This window comes from Macaca mulatta, chromosome 14 (assembly GCF_049350105.2).
Source record: "Macaca mulatta isolate MMU2019108-1 chromosome 14, T2T-MMU8v2.0, whole genome shotgun sequence".
Lineage (NCBI taxonomy): Eukaryota > Metazoa > Chordata > Mammalia > Primates > Cercopithecidae > Macaca > Macaca mulatta.
Genome location: NC_133419.1, coordinates 12,430,460 through 12,452,327, shown reverse-complemented (window position 1 = coordinate 12,452,327; position 21,868 = coordinate 12,430,460). Strand labels below are relative to the sequence as shown.

Sequence of the window (21,868 nt, the reverse complement as noted above, 5' to 3'; positions counted from 1 at the left end):
TTGACCTGTTTCCAGGTCTGAGGCTGAGGTTGAGAAGGGGAAACTGAGGCTCTGAGAAGTCCAGGGTTCAGGCCTCGGTGTGTGAGGGGGCAGGAGCCAGAATCCGCCAACCCAAGACCTGCTCCAGCAGCCCCCATCCCAGCCAGCACCACTCGCCGCCCGCGCTCCTGGTCCTCCAGGGCCGCGCAGAAGGCGCGCCTGGGCTGAGTCCCAGCTGCAGAATTCTTGGGGGGCGGGGGACGAGGCGTCTCCGCTCTTAATAGCTGAGCGCCCGCAAACGCCCGGCCTGGGCTCGAGGCCGGCGCCTCCAGCGACTGGCGCCCCCAGCATAGAAGTCTTTCTCCGCAACTTGGACTGACCCACCCAGAGCGCCCCGAGTATCCGGCCCGGGGCGGGGATGCGCGTGCGCGGAGGGGGTGCCGCGGAGCCCGCGTGAGCAGACAAATTACCGCGGACCTGAGAGGACGCGTCCGCGCCAGCCCGGAAGGAGGAGGGGGCCGGTACACAGACGGGGGGCGGGGGAGATGACTCTCTCTGAGGGATCCCCAGCCCCAGGATTGAGGCCCCACCCTCTGCCCTAGCTGGAGTTGAAGACCGCAGTGGGGGTGGGGGCCTATCCCTCGCAGGTGGAAGGGTGATCTGCGCCGGGAGAGCTGGGACTGTCCCAGTTCAGCCATCCCTGGCTCTGGGCTGAGGAGGATGACAGGAGAGGCCCCAGCACTCCGAGACTGGGCGAGTTCAGGTGGCCAGGCCCCCTCCCTCACCAAGGCCTCCGGGAGCTGCTGGGCTCCTTGGCCCTGCCGGCCTGAGTGCCAGAATCCAATCCTGCTCAATAATAATCGTCAGAGCAGCCGGCAGCACTTACTGAGCTCTGAGGGACTGCCAGGCCCGGGTGCCAAGTGCATAACACGCATTATCCCATTTAATAGTCACGGAAGTCCCGTTGTGATCCTCTTAGGAAGGTGAGGGGGCTGAGGAGGCGAGGGGCGTGGCTTGCCTGGGGCGTGGCTTGCCTGAGGTCGGGCGGCCGGCGGGGTGGAGGGACAGGTGGGATTCACACCAGCTCCAACCAGGTCTAGAGCCCAAACCTTCAATGCCTGGGCTTTCCTGCCTTCGACTCCTCAGAGCTCTCCTGGAGGCTGAGCAGGCAACAGAGCCTGCTCCTCAGCTGGGTGTGGCCCGTGGGAGGTGAGGGGGCGCAGAGGCCGGGCACCCTGGAAAGGAGGAAGAATGGGGGACCCCCATCTTCCTGGCTGCTTCATTTCCCGCTCTCTTCCTGCTCCCACCCCTCCCAACGGTGGGCGTCCCCCAAGGCTCCGTCCTCTCTTCCCTTTTCTTTCTCACCCACTCTCTTCGTGACCTCATCCACTCCCACGGCCTCAGCTTTTGCTTCATCCCCATTCCCAGCACTGTCTCTGGGGCCCTGACCTCCCTCCCAAGCTCCGCAGCTGTGTACTTAGTGAAGCCTCTCCACCAGGTGGAGGAAACTCATTACCTCCCTGGAGTTACCCCACAGCTGCTAAGGCCCCATCACTCTCTCAAGCCCCACATCGGTTCCCCAAATCCTCCAGCTGCTCTTCCCCCACACCTAATTAGTGTCCATATCCTTCAGACCCTTTTCTCTGCCCAGCCTCTCACACCCTCTTCTCAGACTCCTGAGCCACCTCCCTAAGTCAGACACTCAAGCCGCTCACCCTCCACCTCACCTGGCTCCTGCCCAGTCACTTGCCTCCCCCAGTCTTTTCCATCCATGCCCTCCCTCCCCGTGGTTTTCTTTTTCCTTTCCTTTTCTTTCTTTCTTTCTTTCTTTCTTTCTTTCTTTCTTTCTTTCTTTCTTTCTTTCTTTCTTTCTTTCTTTCTTTCCTTCCTTCCTTCCTTCCTTCCTTCCTTTCTTTCTTCTTTCTTTCTTTCTTTCTTTCTTTCTTTTTCTTTCTTTCTTTCTTTCTTTCTTTCTTTCTTTCTTTCTTTCTTTCTTTCTTTCTTTCTTTCAGACAGAGTCTTGCTCTGTAACTCAGGCTGGAGTGCAGTGGCATGATCTTGGCTCACTGCAACCTCCGCCTCCCAGGCTCAAGACATTCTCATGCCTCAGCCTCCTGAGTAGCTGCGATTACAGCCACCTGCAATCATGCCTGGCTGATTTTTGTGTTTTTAGTAGAGATAGGGTTTTGCCATCTTGGTCAGGCTGGTGTTGAACTCCTGGCCTCAAATGATTCGCCCACCTCCCAAAGTGTTGGGATTACAAGCATAAACCACCGCGCCCGGCCTCTCTGTGGTTTTCTGAGACACAAGATCCAATTGCGCTACTGTCTTCTCAGCCCCTGGACCTTCGATGGCTCCCCGCGCCTGTGGAAAGGAGCAGCTTAGCCTGAGACAGAGTCTGCCCCAGTATGACTTTTGACCTCCTCGTCTTGCCCAGTGCCCTGCCTTCAGCTAAAAACTGAGTTCCTCCCTATGGGTTTCCACCTTTCAAAGCCCGTCTTCACTGTCACTTTGTCCAGGGAGCCATCCCTGATTCTCCCAGGTGAGTTTGAACTCCCCTCTTCTGTAGCCCCATGGCACTTCTCAGCATTTCGGTGATGGAATCGTCCAAGTTGATAGCATTTATACAGCTCTTCAATCCCGCTTTCTGCCCACCTGCTCCACCCCTGCAACGGACGGGGAGCTCTTTCAGGGCAAGGATCGCCCATTACTATCCACCCTCATCTTCCTCCTTTCACATTTTTTATTGATCCATTCAGCAAATATTAATGACGTAGCTGCTATGTGCTAGGCACTGCATATACAGAATCCTGCTCTTTCTCTGAGTAATTGTCATACAATGCGACAAGTGCATTAACAGGTGGATTCAGGGAAGCATGGCCCTGGTCAAGGATTTCTCCAGGCTCCCGAATGCCAGGCCCTGGCCTGAGCACTATGGGGGTGTGCAAGCTTGAACAAGACCAAGCCCTGCCCTCCAAGATGGTAGCTGTATGGAGACAATAGGATGTGTACAAATGCAGGTCTGAACACAGTGCTTTGGGACTACAGAAAGCAGAGCAATGACCTTGGCCTTGGGGAAATCCTGAAGCTTCCCAAATGCCCAGCACCTTGCACCAAGCAGTAGCCTCATAAATCTTTGTTGAATTAAATTGGTTATGGGAAGAAAGGGGACATAATAGAGACTGAAAAAGAAAATTAAGGTTATTGGGGGCAGGCGGCGGGGGATGACAGAGCATTTTCACATCTGCATGAAGTCGCCTTGTCACCCATCCCAGAGGGATGTCTTGTGGACAAATGAGATCATGGACGTGCAGTGCTCTGAACGCCTGGGAAGAAAATAACTATACAAATACCGGGGCTATTATTAGTCTATCCCTATCAGACCAGATAAGTCCTCTCCTTGTGGCCTCAGTTCCCTCCTGGTAATATCAACTGTGCCCTGTGGCAATTTGCTTCTCTCTGTCTCTGGGCCTCAGTTTCCCCATCTGCAACATGAGGACATACCATGAGATGATTCTGAGGGTCTCTGGCTCCTCCAGGGAGATGCTCCAGGGATAGCTGTGTCTGACTAGGGGATGCCTTTTGTCTTCTCTTGACTGCCACACCCTGGGCTGAGTTGGGGAGTCCTCATAAAATGTCACAAAGGCCACTCCCTGTGCTGTTTGTCTTTCTGGTCAAACAAGGCTACGCAGAACATGAGGCAAGTATGGGCTTCTCGGCCGGAAGTTCCTCTCTAATTTCTGGGGAACAGCCTTAAGGCCTGTTTTCTGAAAAAGACCTCTGTGTGAGCCCCTTCCCTCCACTCCAGGTCTGAGGTCTGTGTTCCCCTGGGGAAGGCCCATCCCTCTCCAAATCCCCATTGACCTCTCTCTTTATGGCCAGAAGTGTTGGGGTGCCAGATGCTTCAGTGAAAGGGGATGGAAGCTGTAGTGAGAGAGAAGAGAAGCTTCTCGCACAGGAGAGAAGCTCCCCCATGACCTGTCCTTAGCTAAGGCACCACCACAACCCTGACCCTACAAAGCAGAGACCTTGGCCATGTCCCTACTTTCCCTCTTTTCCTTACCTGGAAACATTTTGTTGGTAGTGAGTCCTGGTCTTTTTCCTTCCTGGCTCCAGTCCTTCGCAGCCTCCCCTGCCCCTCATTCATGGCCCTAGCCCCAGTCCTTCCATCTTGCATTGACTTCCTCCCTAGGTCTCCTCCTCTGCCTCCAGCCTGGCTCCCTTCCTGTCCACTATCCTAAGGGCAGCAAAGCGCAAGTGTGACCAGGTTGCTCTTCAGCTCAAAGCCCTTCCATGGATCCATAATTGCTCTTAGGAAAAAGCTCAGATTCCCTGTCTGGCAGGCAGGGCCCTTCCTGACCTAACCAGAGAGGCGAAGTCATCTTTGAGAGAGTTCTGCGGCTGAGAAAGAGCTCACTAAGGGATGGGGGCGTGGGGGGCATTTCAGGGACAGGGAAATGTGGTTTCAAAGGTGGGGAGATATGATGGAACCTGGGGTGGGAAACATCAGAAAGCAGATATGGCAGGAGGCTGCAGTGAGTGTCCAGGGTGTATCAGGCACACCTAGTGTGTGCCAGGCTCTGTCGTCATGCTGAAGATGCAACAGTGACCAAAACAAAGATCCCTGCCCTCAGGAGCTGGCATTTAGCAGAGGGAGATAGCAATCAGCAATGAGCAAAAGAAGGAAATGTTATAGTGTGTTAGAAGGTGGTGAGTGTTTGGGAAAAGAAAAGGTGGAGAGAAGTGAGGGTTATCTGGGGGTGGATTGCAATGTTGAGACAGGGTAATGAGGGCAGGCTTCATTGAGAAGGTGGCATCTGAGCAAAGACTTGAAGGAGGAGAGGGATTTAGCCCTGCAGTTATCTGGGTAACAGTGTACCAGGGAGAGGGAACAGCCAGTGCAAACGCTGTAGGGTGGGATAATACCTGGTTTGTTGGAGGAAACCAACGGGGCTTGTGGAGCTGGAGCGGAGGGAGGAAGTGGTCAGAAGAGTGTAGGGGGAGAGTGTTGGGGGAGAGGGGAGGACAGGTCACTATGAGAACTTAGGGAGATGGGAAGCAACTGGAGTGTCTTTTGTAAGAGGAAGGACATGAGCTGGCGTATATTGTAAAAAGATCACTCTGGGTGTGTGTGTAGGGAGCGGGGGCAGCTGCAAGGAGACCAGTCAGGAGACTGCTGCACTAATCCAGGCAAGACATGATGGTGGTTCGAATCAGGGTGGGTGCTGTGGGGGTGGTTGGGAGGGCTTGGATTCTGGATCTATTTTGAAGGCAGAACCAACTGGATTTCTTCATGGATTGGACGTGGGTTGTTTCAAAAAGGGAGGAGCCGAGATCATCGCCTCCAAGGCTTTGGCCTGAGCCATGGAAGGCTTGGATTGCCATTGGCTGAAATGGGGTTTGTGTTGGAGCAGTGCCTTTTCTCAATCAATTTTTCACTATCACCCACCCTCAGGAGCCTTTGAAGACATTTTTCTCTAATCACTTCCCCGCACAACAGATTTTTTTTTTTTCCTGATGGAGTCTTGTTCTATAGCCCAGGCTGCAGTGCAGTGGCATGATATGGGCTATGGGCTCACTGCAATCTCTGTCTACTGATTTCAAGCGATTCTCCTGCCTCGGCCTCCCGAGTAGCTGGGATTACAGGTGCGCACCACCATGCCTGGCTAATTTTTGTATTTTTAGTAGAGACAGGGTTTCATTATGTTACCCAGGCTGGTTTTGAACTCCTGACTTCAGGTGATCCACCTACCTCAGCCTCCCAAAGTGCTGGGTTTATAGGCGTGAGCCGCCGTGCCCGGCCCACAATGGAATTTTAACACCACAGCTATGACGTATACATGTTCATGTACTTTGGCCCTGTGGAAAATTACAAACCATTGTAATATCAATATTTTTCTATCCCCCCAAGAACCAATTTTTGCCCACTGGGGAAGGTGGCATCCCTGTGAAGAAGGCATGTGTCAGAGCGAGTTGTGTAACGGAGAACAGGTGCTCAGCTTGGCATGCGTTGGACCTGAGCTATCTAGTGCAGGGAGGGGATGCTGAGTGGACAGTGGAACATTTGAGGTCCAGGCTAGAGGTATGGATGTGAAAGTCATTGGTGTATATATGCTGTTGCCATGAGACTGGGTGAGCTCACCAGAGGAATGAGGAATGAGATCAGAACCAAAGTCTGGGCTTGAGGCACCCCATGTTGGGCTGTCTGGAAGAAGAGAAAAAAGCAGCAAAGGAGACGGAGAGGGAAAGGTGAGAGAAGTAACAGAAAACCAAGTGAGTACAGCAGGTGACCTAGGAGCCCAGTGGAAAGAGTGTTTCAGGGAAGAGGGAGGGCTATGCTGCCAAATGCCATGGGGTCAGGGGCAAGTGGCAGAAAGACTGAGAACTGACAGTTGAGTTTAGCCATGGAGAAGCTCCTTCTTGGTAGGAGCATTTTATTTATTTATTTATTTTTGAGATGGGGTCTCACTCTGTCACCCAGGCTGGAGGGCAGTGGTATGGTCCTAGCTCACTGCAGTCTTAACATCCTGGGTTTGAGCGATCATCCCACCTCCCGCCTCAGCCTCCTGAGTAGCTGGGATTACAGATGTGCGCCGCCATGCCCGGCTAATTTTTATTTATTTATTTATTTTTTCTTTGAGACAGAGTCTCACTCTGTCGCCCAGGCTGGAGTGCAATGGCGTGATCTGGGCTCACTGCAACCTCCGCCTTCCAGGTTCAAGCGATTCTCCTGCCTCAGCCTCCCAAGTAGCTGGGACTACAGGCGCCCACCACCATGCCCAGCTAATTTTTTGTATTTTTAGTAGAGATGGGGTTTCATCGTGTTAGCCAGGATGGTCTCGATCTCCTGACCTCATGATCTGCCCTCCTCGGCCTCATGAAGTGCTGGGATTACAGGCATGAGCCACCACACCCAGCCTTAAAATTTTTTTGTAGAGACAGGGTCTTGCTGTGTTGCCCAGGCTGGTCTCAGACTCCAGGTTTCCAATCCTCCTGCCTCGGCCTCCCAAATCGTTGGGCTTACAGGTATCAGCCAGCATGCAAGGCCCATAGGAGTATTTTTGATAGAGTGGTGGGGATGAAAGCCAGATTGGAGTGGGTTTAAGAAAGAACAGGAGGAGAAGAACCGCTGATAGTGGATAAAGACAACCCTGGGAGGAGTTTTGTTGCAGAGGGGAACAAGGAATTGGGTGGCAGCCACAGGGGAAGCAGGATCAAGAGCAGGTATGTGTAAGATGGGAGGAAAAACAGCCACTGACGGGAATGGTTTGGTGAACTGAGACGGGATGACTTGCTGATCAGAGGGACTGGGCTCTGGTGCCTGCCTGGGTGGTGGGTGAGGGCAGGCGTGGACAGTCATCTCTCCTAGGACTCGGGGAGGCAATGTGTGGGTGCAGAGGCTGGTGGGGGCGGATGTGCCCGTGCAAATCTGGAAGTACTTCTGAGAGACTGGATTGTCTTCAGGGAGTGAGAAAAACAAGGTCAACAGCTGAGAGTGAGGACGGGGGAGGGTGGGGTGGGGTTTGAGGAGAGGAGATCGTGAGAAAGCGTGAGTCGCCCACGAGCAGGGGAGGGTGAACGGAGTCAATGGTAAGTGTGAAGGATCGCCAGCCGTGAGCCTTCCTGCCCCACTAGGGCCGGGGTCAGCTGCCCACCTCCGGGCTCCTGGGGCTCCCTGACCCCACTGTGGTTTAAGCCTTTACTGCTCCAGGAAAGGGTTACCAGCAAGCCCCGTGCAGTCCGGCAGGCAGCCAGCATTTGAATTCTCCTCCAGTGCTCATTGGCTGTGTAACCTGGGCAAAGTTTTTGTTTGTTTTCGTTCATTGTCCGCATGCCTCAGTCTTCTCATCTGTAAAGTGGAGGCAGAGGTAGGAGGAAGCAGTTTGTGTTATTGCTATCCTCTACTCTGTTGTTGCTATTTTGTACTGAGGAGGGCTCAGTAAATGAAGAGTGAAGGGTGAATGAGGGGAGGGGAGTTTGCTTGGGGCCCCCACAGGCCAAGGAGTGGAGAGAGGAGGGCAGGTGTCACAGCTCTGCCCCCACCCACGGAGGACTCTGACTCTCTAACCCCAGCGCTCAGCTCCCATCACGTGAACTGGGATCCCTGAGGAAGCTCTCAGGTGGGCAGCCACCAGCTGAGGACAGACCTCCCAGTGCAGCCCAGGACAGTCCCTAGCGCAGCCCAAGGCCAGGACCACGCTGGCCGCTCCCTCTGCAGAGCCCACTAGTGTAGGGAGGAAGACAGGGATAGGTTGGCCCTCTTCCCCGTCCCCACCCTCAGGACGTCCTCCCCAGCCTGGCCCTTCCTGTTTTTCCTCCCTGGCCCCTGGAGGCCATTTCCTCCAAGGGCTCAGGGAAGGGTGTTGCTTTGTTTTCTCCTGAGCCCAGAGCTTTCTGGGCTCATGAACCTCCAGATCTGGGCCTTTGAAACCCCCTGGAAAATAGCCTGGCTGTCTGGCCCCTCCCCAGAGGCCCTGATGCCAGGAGTAGGGTGGAGCTCTGCTGAGGGTGTGGTCAGCGTGTGTGTGTGTGTGTGTGTGTAGGGGACAAGAGGATTCACGGGGACAAATGTGACTTGGCTGGCAACAAACCATGGCAAGACCCCAGGTTGGGAGCTGGCAGCCCTGGGAGGGGGCTCCCAGTCCTGCAGGGAACCTGCTCTGTCATGCCCAGCCAGGGCCTCTTGCTCCTAGAACTTCACCCTCCACCCTACAACCCAGAGGTAGCAATAAAGCCTCCCTCACAATAAAGAGCCGCAAGGAGCAGGAGCTAATGGGCAGAGCGGGCACTGGAGACTGTTATGAGAGCATCAAGGTTCCTCACCATTCCCCAGTGCCTGCTGGGGAGGGAACCGCTAAGTGCCAGGTAGTGTGAGGCTGGCCTGGGAGTGGGGGCAGATGAAGTGCTCAGCAAGTCTCCAGCCTTGCCCTTCATCCCCTTAATGAACCAGCCATCATCCACCAGAAGCTTCATTCTCAGGCCCCAGTGGAGGCTGGTGCCTGCACTGACGCCTGGCTACCCTGATCATTCCTGTGTCCTATAAGCTGACCGCCTAATAGAGCAAAGGCTCCTAGGAGCCTGGCAGAGCCTGGCCACTGCCCCATCCCCACCCTTTTTCTCATCTGGGATGCCCAGCCCTGCCCCTCAGCCCTTCCCTCTGGGCATCCCAGAGGAGAAAATTTAACTATCTCAGGCAGAGCCATGGCACAGGGTCCAGGAGCAGTCCTCAAGCTGGGGGACTTAAGTCATCACTTAGCAATGCCCTCCTTGTGCTGGGGGGAAACCAAACAGAAAGGGGAGGGAACTTGTCTAAGGCTGCACAGCCATTCTTTCTAGCATGGCTGGTGGCCTCCCTCTGCAACAGCCAGACTCTGGCTTCTCTTCAGGGGCCAGTGGAATAAAAGAGGTCATCCTGTTTCTGCCCCTGCTACTGATATCAAGCCAGAAGCAGCATAGTACAGCGTGATAATGACTATGACTGTTCCATTTTGTTGAGGACCTACTAAGTGCTGAGCAGTGTTCTAGATGCTAAGAAGACGATAGTAAGTGAGACAGAGTCTGTCCCCATGGAACTAATGTTATTACATTAAATTCTTTTTTTTTTTTTTTTTTTTTTTGAGACGGAGTCTCGCTCTGTCGCCCAGGCTGGAGTGCAGTGGCCGGATCTCAGCTCACTGCAAGCTCCGCCTCCCGGGCTTATGCCATTCTCCTGCCTCAGCCTCCCGAGTAGCTGGGACTACAGGCGCCCGCCACCTCGCCCGGCTAGTTTTTTGCATTTTTTAGTAGAGACGGGGTTTCACCGTATTAGCCAGGATGGTCTCGATCTTCTGACCTCGTGATCTGCCCGTCTCGGCCTCCCAAAGTGCTGGGATTACAGGCTTGAGCCACCGCACCTGGCCTACATTAAATTTTTATAACACCCTATGTGGTAAGTGCTGCCATCTCCAGTTTACAGGTGGAGAAACTGAGGCTCAGATAAATGACTAAGAAGTAAAGTGAGGTCCCATAGCCAGTGAATGGCAGAGCAGGGATTCGAACCCAAGTGTGTCAGACCCATCCATAGCCTGGCCTCCTAACCACTGTGATACACCAGAAAGAGCCTTGGTCTGGGAACCTGAGACATGCGTGGGTCACTCACTGGGGCTTGGCCTTTGGCACGGCCTTCCTCTCCCTGGCCTGAGTTCTCTCATGAATAGGTGATCCAGGAGGTTCCTTCCAGCATTTCTGCAATTCTGGAACATTGAAAGACCTGGAAATCTGGCTCCCCAGAAGATCCAGGCAAGAATTTCTCTTCTCCTTGTTATTGCATCCAAGTTGGTGGCACAGGAGCTCAGTGTGTAGGGGAGGAATAAAAGCCATGGTCAGGCTTGGACTCTGACCTCCGTGGCAGCCTGACCTGGCTTTGTCACTATCCTCTTTAAGTTATCCTGCATTCCGTTCCCACCACTGGGACTGGATACAGAAGGCCCACGTTCTAGTCCTGCCTCTACCTCCTCTAACTTGCTGTGTGATTGGGGAAGTCTTGGCCCCTCTAGGACCTCAGTTTGCACATTTGCTGGGTAAGACCATTCCTGATGTCCCCCTGGCTCTCTGATCTAATCCTATAAGCTTGTTGAGCCCTTCATCGGGGCCCAGCCCTTTCTGGGCCTTGAATTTGTCCTAGAGTTTATGAGGGTCAGGTACTCCACTCCCACCCCTCACTTCTACCTCCCTATAAACCAGGAAGGGAAGAATGACTTGCTTCACGCTGGTCCTGGGGTTCCCCTCCCACCCTCTGTCCCCCGTTCCCCCATGCCTAGTCTCTGAGTCCTTAGCCCCACTGTGAAGGCTGTTTTCTCTCCCCGCTTCCCTCCAGCCAGTGAGGTGGAGGTGGGAATAGGGGGAGAAAACACAAGGGAGCAGCCAGAGGATCACGACAGGTAGGACTGGGGGTTGGCAAGGGCTCTGCAGAGACCACGCTCCCCTGGAAAGGCATTTCTCATCGTGGGCACGCCTGCCAGGTAGTGGGAGGACCATTTCTTTCTTTTCTTTTTTTATCATCTTCCAATGTGGCTGGGAGTGAGGGGGCTGAGGGAGAAAGACTCCTGAGATGGAAGAGAAGCCAGGGGTCTGTGGCCGGCCTGGGCTCAGATTGGTGGGCACTAGCACTCAGGGTCTCCCCCACCCCACTTCCCCCTGCAGACCCAGACCCAATCCGGGCTGCACCCCTAGTTAGGCAGGGGAAGGGCTAGGGCTTCTCCTCTCTCCTCCAGGTCTCTCGTAAGAATGACATGGGGCGTAAGTGCCCCACCCCATTTGACAGACGAGGCTGAGGCTGAGGCTCAGAGCAGAGAAGTGATAGGCAGGTTAGGTGCATGTGGTAAGTGACCAGCCACCTGGGAGTTATCGGGCCTCTTATGGCAGGGATAGGGGTCTGGGAAGCCCACCCAATGGGAAAGAACTATCTCCCCTTCTTTCTTAGAGGGGTGGGGAAAAACCAGTCAACAGAAGAAGCAAAGAGGCCAGCCCGACTCCTGAGGTTTCCCAGAGTCCATGTGCTGTCTCTAGACTCCAGAACTCTGCCTGGGTGCTCCCTTTTTCTGGAACTGCTTCCTCTATCTGGTTAACTCCTACTCATTCTTTAGGTCTCAGTTTAGATGTTGCCTATTCCAGGAAGCCTTCCCTCATTTCCCCAGGGTTAGGTAGCACTGCTGTGTGCTCCCGCTGCTCCCAGGGCTTCCCCCATTAGGGCACGAATCACCTGCTTTGTCATTGTATTTCTTCTCCGCAGACAGGGAGCTCTTTGAGGGTAAGGCTGTGCCTTATTAGCCTCTAATATCTATCCCCAGGCCCAGTGTGGAGCTGAGTACAAAGCTGGCCCAAAGAGCTGTTTGTTGAATTGGTGAGTGACTGAATGGGCATCTATAGAGATCGACTATGTGCCAGGCCTGTGCAGGGGGTTCCAATGTAAAGGAGGCCAGAGCCCCATGGAGTACCCACCTGTGCAATGGCCCAGGACGCTGTCTGGACAGAACCTGGACAAGGCGAGGTGAGAGCTCAGAGAAGGAAAGGATAGCTTTGGAGTCGGGATACTGGGAAGCTCTGGGAGGAGGTCCAAGAGGCCTGGGATGACAAATTGTTTGGGGCAGGTTTAGGGCTGGGGGCTGGTTTAGTGACCTCAGAAGAGGCTCCTTTGTCCCAAACCCAGGACTATGCCTAGGAACGGACCAGTGAGGGGGCTGGCTGAACAGGGAAGCTGAGTCACGTTCTGGAGAGCCATTTCCAGGTGAAACCAGAAAGGGCAAGCGTCATGCTCAAGGCAACACAGATGGGCCACAGCTCCCAGCCAGGGCTCTGTGCCACCCATGCCCCGCTCCTACCCCCTGGCAGCACCCTGGCTCTGAGTGAACAAGCTGCCCCAGTCCCTGAGGGTGCACGCATACCAGGGGGAGGTGACAATAAGAACTTATCAAATGGCTTGTAGGAGGCAGCCACAAATTTCAGCGGCTACGTAATGTGGGTCTAATGTTCACTTAGGAGAGTGAGAGTCTGAAAAGTCAGTGCCCGCGCTCTGACCCTGCTGCGGCCGAGGCTGTTGAAGCCATGGAAAGCGAGTCACTCGGCAGACATCAAGCTCTGTGCTGGGGCTGGTGTAGGTGGGGTGTGGGGCTGGAAGAAGTCTGAGTTTCCAGACGCCAGACCATGCTGTCGGCCCCAGCTGGCTGCTCCTGGGGGAGGAAAGGAAGCAACATTTTTGGTCTTGGAAAGGCCAAAAGCCCGGAGTCAGAGCTGCCCATCTACAGACGGGGCGGCGAGGAGGTGTAGCCCTGGGGAACCCACCGCTGAGTGACTCGAGTTTGGCTTTCCTCACAAGCCTCTGCTGTTTCTCTGAGTGCCCTGGGACCCCTAGTTGGGGGGCAGGAGGGGAGGGGTCCTTCCCTCAGCCAGCCCCCAAATACCTACCGTGGAAATGAGGCCCCACCTGGGCCACATGGGGAGGGACTGAGCTCAGGGCTTTCCTGAAGGTCAAAGCCTCTCCTTTCTGAAGGCCAAAGAGGCATCCTCACCTCTGAGCCCACACGCAGGGCCTGGGGTCTGCCTCTGCCCTGTCTTCCTGTGCGACTCCAGGCAACTCCTCAGCCCTCTCTGGGTCTCGGTTTCCTCATCTGTTCAGTGGCTGGAAAAGTCTCCAAGCTCTTGGCCTGCTACAGAATCTTGCAAATGATACATAAGGCAGCTGCCCACACCCTGGCCCTGCTCTGCTTTTCTGTTCTGTGCGGCATAGGGTCTTTGTTTTGTTCATGGCAGTACCTGTAGCCCTGGAGCAGTGCCTGTTGCATAGTAGGTGCTCAGTAAATACTGGTGGTTTCTAAACTCCCAGAAGCCACCCCACCTCCTCGCTGCAGGTCCCTTCCTCTTGGAAGACTTTCTGATTCATCCCCTTCTCGTCCTCCAGGTTCTGTTTTGTCCCCTCCTAGGCTGGGCTGCATTACAGACTCCTGTGCACGTGTTGGTATGCAAATCTGGAAACCTCCCCCCTGTTTCTATTCCACCTTCTCCTTTCCATCGTGGGTGCGTGGGAGCCATGTCTTCTTTTAGATCCCCCTGGCGCGGCTAGGATCAGTGCCAGGGCCTTGGTGGTACAGCCAGTGCTCCATAGAGCTGTTTACAGCCTGCCAATGATTCACCCACAACAACTGAGAGAAGGCTTTGCCCAGGCGGGGCCCAGGCCCAGGGGAAGCAAGGGAGACCATGTCTTCAAAGCCCACTGGGATCTGGAAACAGGGGCCTGAAAGACCTCTCAGAATAGCTTTGGCCTAGGAGAACAGGGATTGGGATTTGGGGGTCCAAGCTGGGCCAGGATTGAGAGAATTTGTTCTGGTTCAAGCCCACCGATTCATTCATGTCCAAGCCTTTGTCAGTAGCTCACTCTGGGCACCTTGGGTTGGGAGCTGGGGGATCTGCAATGAACCAACCCAGGTCTCGGGCTTCGGAAGCTTGCAGGGTGATGGAAAGGGGGCCGGGCATCATGAGCCACAATAGAGACAGCTGTGTGGGTACAGCCAAAGTTGTCATTCACTCAGTGGGCTGAAGCTTCGTCGAGGAAGGGCTGTCCTAGCAGAAGGAACAGCACATGCCAAGACACAGAGGCCACGCCCAGCAGTGAGTGGTTGGAGGTGAGGCCTGCCTTCCTGTTCTACATGGCTCTTGCCACGCCTCCCCTCTGGGGTCTCTGTTTTGTCATTTGTAAAAGTGGAGGTGGTAGCCAGGCGTGGTGGCTTATGCCTGTAATGCCAGCACTTTGGGAGGCTGAGGCGGGTGGATCACCTGAGGTCGGGAGGCCGAGGTGGGCAGATCAGCTGAGGTCAGGTGTTCGAGACCAGCCTGGCCAACGTGGCGAAACCCCATCTCTACTAAAAATATAAAAATTAGCCAGGAGTGGTGGCATGCACCTGTAATCCCAGCTACTTGGGAGGCTGAGGCAGGAGAATCGCTTGAACCCAGGAGGTGGGGGGTTGCAGTGAGCCAAGATGACTCCACTGGACTCTATCTAACCTGGGCAACAGAGTGAGACTCTGTCTCAAAAAAAAAAAAAAAAAAAAAAAAGAGGTGGAGGTGGTGTTGCTTGGGTAGGGGGTTAGAAGTTGTCCTAAAAGTTTCCCATCGGCCTCTCCAGCTCTGACACGGGTATTCTGTGGGAGTGAGAGGAGGTGAGTTGCTTACAGGGCAGGGATCTGGGTGACAATGAAGTTCTGGTGGCTGGGCAGGGAGGACAAACAGAGCTGTCTGTTTAGGCAAGGAGTGGAGCTGGGAGGAGGACACTGCCAGCCAATTGGACTGTCTCTCCAGGCCCAGTGTTTACTGATGGAATAAGGGAGTCGGGTGTGTCAACAGTGGGGAATGAGGTGGCTCTGCACTACACACACATGGGCTGTCCCTGGACTAGGCCATCAAGAGGACCATGTAGGGCACTGGCTGGTGGGAGCCTGTGGAGCCCAGTGCACTTACCCATTGGGTGCTCAGATGGCTCAGCCCAGGCCGAGTCTCCAGGCCTCTTCCCCTGTCTCTCTGGCTCAGCTTGAGGAAAGGGGCAGGGGCGTAACCCAACCCACTCTGGGAGGGGAGAGAGCCCTCCACCTGCTCCTGACCTCTCCCGGCTTGCTCCCCTGGGGACATCCCACCACATGAGTTCTAGTCTTGACTCTGCCACCAACTTGATGAGTGGCTCTGGGAGTCCCTTCCCCCTCTCAACTTCAGTTTCATTCTCTGAAAATGAGAGGCTGGGGAGAGGTTTATGGGACCCCATCTTTTTTTTTTTTTTCTTGAGACGGAGTCTCACTCTGTCGCCCAGGCTGGAATGCAGTGGCGCAATCTCCACTCACTGCAAGCTCCGCCTCCCGAGTTCACGCCATTCTCCTGCCTCAGCCTCTTGAGTAGCTGGGACTACAGGCGCCCGCCACAGTGCCTGGCTAATTTTTTGTATTTTTAGTAGAGATGGGGTTTCACCGTGTTAGCCAGGATGGTCTCGATCTCCTGACCTCATGATCCGCCTGCCTCGGCCTCCCAAAGTGCTGGGATTACAGGCGTGAGCCACCGCGCCCGGCGGGACCCCATCTTTGCTTCCACCAGAGCAGTTCCGATTTAAGCAGTTTGTCTGATGAGCCCTTTAGGCCCTGAGCAATTGCTGAGTGTCTACTGCATGCCAGGTGGGCACAAAGTCATGTGGGGCAGCCAGGTTTTCCAGTCTCAGTGTGTTCCTTCTTTAGAAGGGAAGTCTTCCGTCTCCAACTGTACACTGGGGCCACGTGTGGCTCTGTGGTTCTGTGAGGAGACCCAGAGTCACATGCATTGTGGTTCATACCCCAGAGCTGCCATTTGCTAGTGGTGTGACCTTCTGTAACCCCTTTGTGCCCTCAGGTCTCTCATCTGGGAACTGGGATGATAGCGCCAACCTAGCTGGATTGCTGTGACCGCCAACACAATGCCTTCTAAGGGTTCAAGGTGGGTGCTCAGCAAGCCTTAGCTTCTATTGTGACTACCAAGGATCCTGGTGGTCCTCCCAGTTCTAGGAAGGGGCAGCCATGCAGAACAAGTCTCAAAAGCCAGCAGGAGCAGGAGAGGGGGATTGAGAATCCCCAAATTGATAGGCAGCCTGGGGCTGGGTGGGGCAAAAGGTACTAGGAGGCGATGCCTCTGCCTTTTCCCCTTCTACTGTACCCCGTCCACACTCCATAGAAGTCAGCAGTTCAGCTGTCCTCTAATGCACCCCACACCCCAACACACAACACACAGGCGCCCCAGCCCTCAGACGGGAAAAACACCGTCTGGCACTAGGTCTGGTTGGCTGGAGAAGTGGAGAGGGAGCCAGACAGCCCTTCCATCATGCAGATGGAGAGACCTAGAGTCTCAGGCGTTAGGGAAACAAGTCATTTAACATCCATCAGGACCCAAGCCTCCTGAGCCCCCAGCCTGGACCCCTGCACCCCCTCTGGGGAGCAGAGTAAGACACAGAGCTCCCTAACACTAGACCAGGTGTCCCTTAGCTCCACTCTTCTAGGAGGCTCCCTGAGCACACCCTCTTCAGAGCCTGACTCCCACAGGAGAAGCAGATGGTGCCGGAGTCTGCTGGGAACTGGCTGCCCTGGAGCCCAGCTGTTGCACAGATGTGAGGGGGGAGGGTGCAATGGGGGTTACGAAGGCAGAAACCCTTGGCAGCTCATGCCTGAGTCACCCGTCAGCTCCGGGAGTGGTAATGAGCAGATTAGGGTTATTATAGTCGAATGGCTCGGAGCGCACTTGCTCACCCGAGCAACCGTCGGCAAAGGGCTGATCGCCCACGGCTGCCATGGCCATCACGCCAGGCCCGCCTCTCCCCTGCCCTCTTATTGACCGCACCGCTGCCAAGGCAGCCTCTGTGGCCTTCACACACCTCATTAGAGCTGCCGGGGCATGCCTACCAGCCCATGGCCCAGACATCACCCCACCCGCTCCTCTTCCCAGGTGTGTCAGGGGGACACAGGAGTCTGACGTGGGGCCTCGATAAGTGGACACAGTGATCCCTGACTAGGGAAACAAGTGTATAGTTCCCCACCCACCTAGAATTGGGGCAAGGACAGGTGTGGCAGGGATTCAGCCTCCAGGGCCAGTCCTTGTCTCTCTGGTCACCTACCAGAGCTCTAAAACCAGTGAGGTTCCTGTAGGTCTGGGCCAGGGACATGTCAATCTCCAAGGGGGGAGGCTCCTCCTTCCCCACTGGCCCATGTCATCCCCTCTGCTCCCTCTCAGAGCAAGAAACAGAAGCAATCTGTCCCAGCAGCCCAGGGCTGGGAGGTGGGGCTGGGTGTCGGGGTAGTAATGATTCCGAGTACCGATTCGCAGAGACTGATGGACACTTACTATGTCCTAACAGGCACTGAGTGCTGGACATGTGTCTATCCACTTTGTCTTCCCAACAGCCCCATGTGTGAACAGATTGAGCGTCCCGAACCCCCAAAGCTGAAATCCAAAATGCTCCAAAATTCAAAACTTTTCGAGTACCCACATGACTGATGCTAAAAGGACATGCTCATTGGAGCCTTTTGGATTTCAGATTTGGGACGCTCAACAGATAAGAATAATATAAATATTCCAAAATCTGAAACCCAAAACTTGTTTTCGGTTTTTTTGTTTGTTTGTTTTTCTGAGATGGAGTTTTGGCGTTATTGCCCAGGCTGGAGTGCAATGGTGCCATCTCAGCTCACCGCGACCTCCGCCTCCCAGATTCAAGCTTCAAGCAATTCTGCTGCCTCAGTCTCCCCAGTAGCTGGGATTACAGGCATGCACCACCATGCCTGGCTAATTTTGTATTTTTAGTAAAGACAGGGTTTCTCCATGTTGGTCAGGCTGGTTTTGAACTCCTGACCTCAGGTGATCCACCTGCCTTGGCCTCCCAAAGTGCTGGGATTATAGGCATGAGTCACTGCACCCGGGCCGTTTTTTTGTTTTGTTTTGTTTTGTTTTGTTTTGTTTTGTTTTGGGACGGAGTCTCACTCTGTCGCCCAGGCTGGAGTGCAGTGGTGTGATCTCGACTCACTGCAAGCTCCGCCTCCTGGATTCACGCCATTCTTCTGCCTCAGTCTCCTGAGTAGCTGGTACTACAGGCGCCTGCCACCACGCCTGGCTAATTTTTTATATTTTTAGTAGACACGGGGTTTCACCGTGTTAGCCAGGATGGTCTAGATCTCCTGACCTCGTGATCCGCCTGCCTCGGCCTCTCAAAGTGCTGGGATTATAGCCATGAGCCACCGTGCCCAGCCTGTTTGTTTTTTGAGACGGAGTCTGGCTTTGTTGCCCAGGCTGGAGTGCAGTGGTGCAATCTTGGCTCACTGCAACTTCTGCCTCCCGGGTTCAAGCAATTCTCCTGCCTCAGCCTCCCAAGGAGCTGGGATGACAAGCGCCTGTCACCACATCTGGCAAATTTTTGTATTTTTAGTAGAGATGCGGTTTCACCATGTTGGCCAAGCTGGTCTTGAATTCCTGACCTCAGGTGATCCACCCACCTTGGCCTCCCAAAATGCTGGGATTACAGGCGTGAGCCTGTTTTCTTTTCTTTTCTTTTCTTTTTTTATTTTTTTGAGACAGGGTATCACTCTGTCACCCAGGCTGGAGTGCAGAGGTGCAATCATAACTCACTGCAGCCTCAACCTTCTGGGTTGAAGTGATCCTCCTGCCTCAGCCTCCTGAGTAGCTGGGACTACAGGTGTGCACCACCACCCCCAGCTAATTTTTAAATTTTTGTAAAAGTGGGCTCCCACCTCAGCCTCTCAAAATGTTGGGATGACAAGTGTGAGCCATGATGCCCGGCTCTAAGTATTTCTGATAAGAGGTATTCAACCTGTATTGTTGTCATCATTGTCATATCCATTTTATAGATGAGATGACTTAGTCTCAGATGGGTTAAGTAACTGGCCCAAGGTCACAGCACTGGTAAGCAGCTGGGCTTCAATCCAACCATCCTGACTCCAAAAGTGTATTTGAACTACCACCTTCTGCACCTGCCCCGGGGCTTCTTCGCCTGAGCTGGTGCCTCGCTGCTGCCCTGCTCATCGTCTTCTGGGAAGACGCCTCTCATCTTGCCAGTCCTGCAGCCGGAAGCCTCGGGTGCTGCCCTAGGGCTCCCTGAATAGGCATCCCTCCTGGCATTCAAACTACATCCTTCCTGACTAACCTTCCATTCCCCAAGGTGGCCCTCCACACTTTGGAGCCTCAGCTCACCTCTCACTCTCACGCTTCAGTTTCACACTTCCCTGCCGAATGGTCCCACCTCTGTGCTTTTGCTTAAGCTGTGCACGCTTCCCGGAGGGCTCTTTCCCCTATGTCTGCCTGGGCTCCAATGCCCTATGCCTGAGCTCCAATGCCCCCTGCCTGAGCTGATCCATGGCATACAAGCACATATGGAAGCCTGGGGGAAGGAGGCAGTGGTATGTGTGTCAGTGTGGGTAGGTCAGTGACGAGGTTTGGGGCTTTGGGGTCAGTTATGTGGCTTCAGGGCAAGTCCCCATCTCCCTGAGCCCCAGTTTCTGCAAAATGAAGATATCCATCCCAGCTTCTCCCGAAGTTTATAATGGTAATCTGTGAGGTTCGGCACACAATGAATCTATAACTACATTTTGTGATAAGTTTCCCACTTGTGAAGTCAAATGAAGGCCCCCGGTGTTGGCAGTGCAGGAAAACCTGTCCCCTGAGCCCCTTATCCCTAGGGAGAACCCTACCTTCAGTGCCTCTCGGAGCAACAGCGCCAGGAAGGGGTCACTGTACACCAGTTGGTCCCTAGTGACCAGGCCTGGCAGAGGGCCTTTATCCCACTTCCAGTAGCCCAGCACCAACCATCCCCAGCTCCGGGAGGGGGTGGGCGGCACCCTCCTTCCTCCACATTGTTGCCACCTCAGAGAGTCAGAATCCAGGGAGACAGTCTCCTGGCAGCGGAGCTCCTGCTCCCCGCCATGGGTGTCTGTGGCGCTGCCGGGCCCACTGGGGGCTGCAGGCACTCCAGCATCAGGACTGACTAGGTCCTGGGAGTGGGAAGGGGACTCCAGCCAGGGACACTGGAGACAGGGCCAGTCTGAGTGCCTGCTCTCCCAGGGGCAGGTGCCAGCATGGTGCCCCCCTCAAGGAGTGTGGCATGTGAGATCGAGGTCCTGGCTGCCCTAGGCTCCTGTGCCATCGAGAGGGAAAGCACCTGGCACAGGTATACAGTAGGTGCTCAGTGATGGGGAGAATCTTCCCTTGGTGGAATTCTGAACACTTTGGGTACCAGCAGAGTCAGAATTCCTAGGGGAGGAGGCAGGCATTTGACAACGGCTGTCGGGAGGATATAGCATGTTCAATTTCCCCTCTCCATGAGAGGAAGTAGTGACCCCAACGCCAGGACCCTTCTCTGCCCATTCACGCCCACCCACTCCCACCTCTCTGCCAGCCTCAGTTGGATGTGGAGCAGAATGTAATGAGGACTTACCTGTCCACAAGGACTTCATAGCTGTTCCAAAGCCATGGATGGGCAGGTGCTAATGCAGCCCCTCAGTCTCCCCCTTCCCTTACTTTTGGGGTGGGCTTGGGACCCCCGGGGGGTCTTAACTCACTGAAGACACGAGGACCCAGCTTCTGAGTATTCCTAGATGCCATTTCTACCCCTAGAAACTTCACATGGAGCCAAAAGCCCATTTGAAGCTCAGTCTGGACCAGGAGAGGCTAATCATAAAATGGATATTTTTTAAGTGTACAGAAATAAGAATTTATTTTTGAAGGCATGATTTATATTTTGAATGGCTAATGCACTCACATGCTTCAAAATTCAAAATTCCAAAAGGACTGACAGTGCAAAGTCGTTCCTCCTTTGGTCCCCACCACCCAGTTTCCCTCTGCAGAGGGAACCTTGTTGCCAGTTCTTGTGTGTTCTTCCAGAAATTTTCTATGTATAAACCGTCACCCTCATAGGGATTCTCATTTGTTATCCTTTTAAAATGCACACACATCCTGCTCTGTACCTGGCTTTCTTCCCTTAAAAACACATCTTGATTATTGTTCTATGTCACTTGCAAAACAGGTTCCTTGTTCTTATTTTGCAGCTGCAGATGACTTCATTATATGGAAGGACTGCACATTATTTAACTGATCCCTTATTTTTTGTTTTTTGTTTTTTGAAATGGAGTCTCGCTCTGTCACCCAGGCTGGAGTGCAATGGCGCAATCTCAGCTCACTGCAACCTCTGCTTCCCGGGTTCAAGTGATTCTCCGGCCTCAGCCTCCTGAGTAGCTGGGATTACAGGCACACACCACCACGCCCGGCTAATTTTTGTATTTTTCGTAGAGACGGGGTTTCACCATGCTGGCCAGGCTCTTCTTGAACTCCTGACCTCATGATCCACCCACCTTGGCCTCTCAAAGTGCTGGGATTACAGGCATGAGCCACCAGGCCCGGCTGATCCCTTATTGATGCACATTTAGCTTGTTTCCAGTGTTTGGTAATTACATGAAACGTTGTAATAAATAACTTTGTACCCACACCACTTCACATGTGTGCTAGCAGACCTGTAGGGAAATTCCCAGGAGTGGAACCGCCGAGTTAGACGTGGTTATGCACAGTTATCAAGGAATGGAGAGGTTGGACGGCCCTCCTTAGAGGTTACACCAGGCTACACTTCCGCTGGCCCTGTCTGCATCTGTCTGATCCCCATAGCTTTGCCAGAACAGTGTTATCAAACTCTGTGAGCTTTGCTAATCTGATATTTGAATAATGGTATATCAGCGTGGTTAGACATTTTAAAGCAACAATTATATTGGTGGCTGTTTACCGAGCAGGACTATGCCATGCCAGGCACGTTTACATATGACATGCTGCTCATTTCTCATGGGGAGCCACTGGAGGCAGAGAG

At 54.1% G+C, this 21,868-nt stretch overlaps 1 long non-coding RNA gene across 1 annotated transcript; it reads left to right on the top strand.

Moving 5' to 3' along the window:
* Positions 1-294: 294 nt before the first annotated feature.
* Positions 295-15,990, top strand: LOC114672246 (uncharacterized). Its single transcript, XR_003722500.2, has 3 exons — positions 295-500; positions 2,316-2,521; positions 15,877-15,990. It is a non-coding gene; the product is annotated as an uncharacterized LOC114672246 (long non-coding RNA).
* Positions 15,991-21,868: the final 5,878 nt, after the last annotated feature.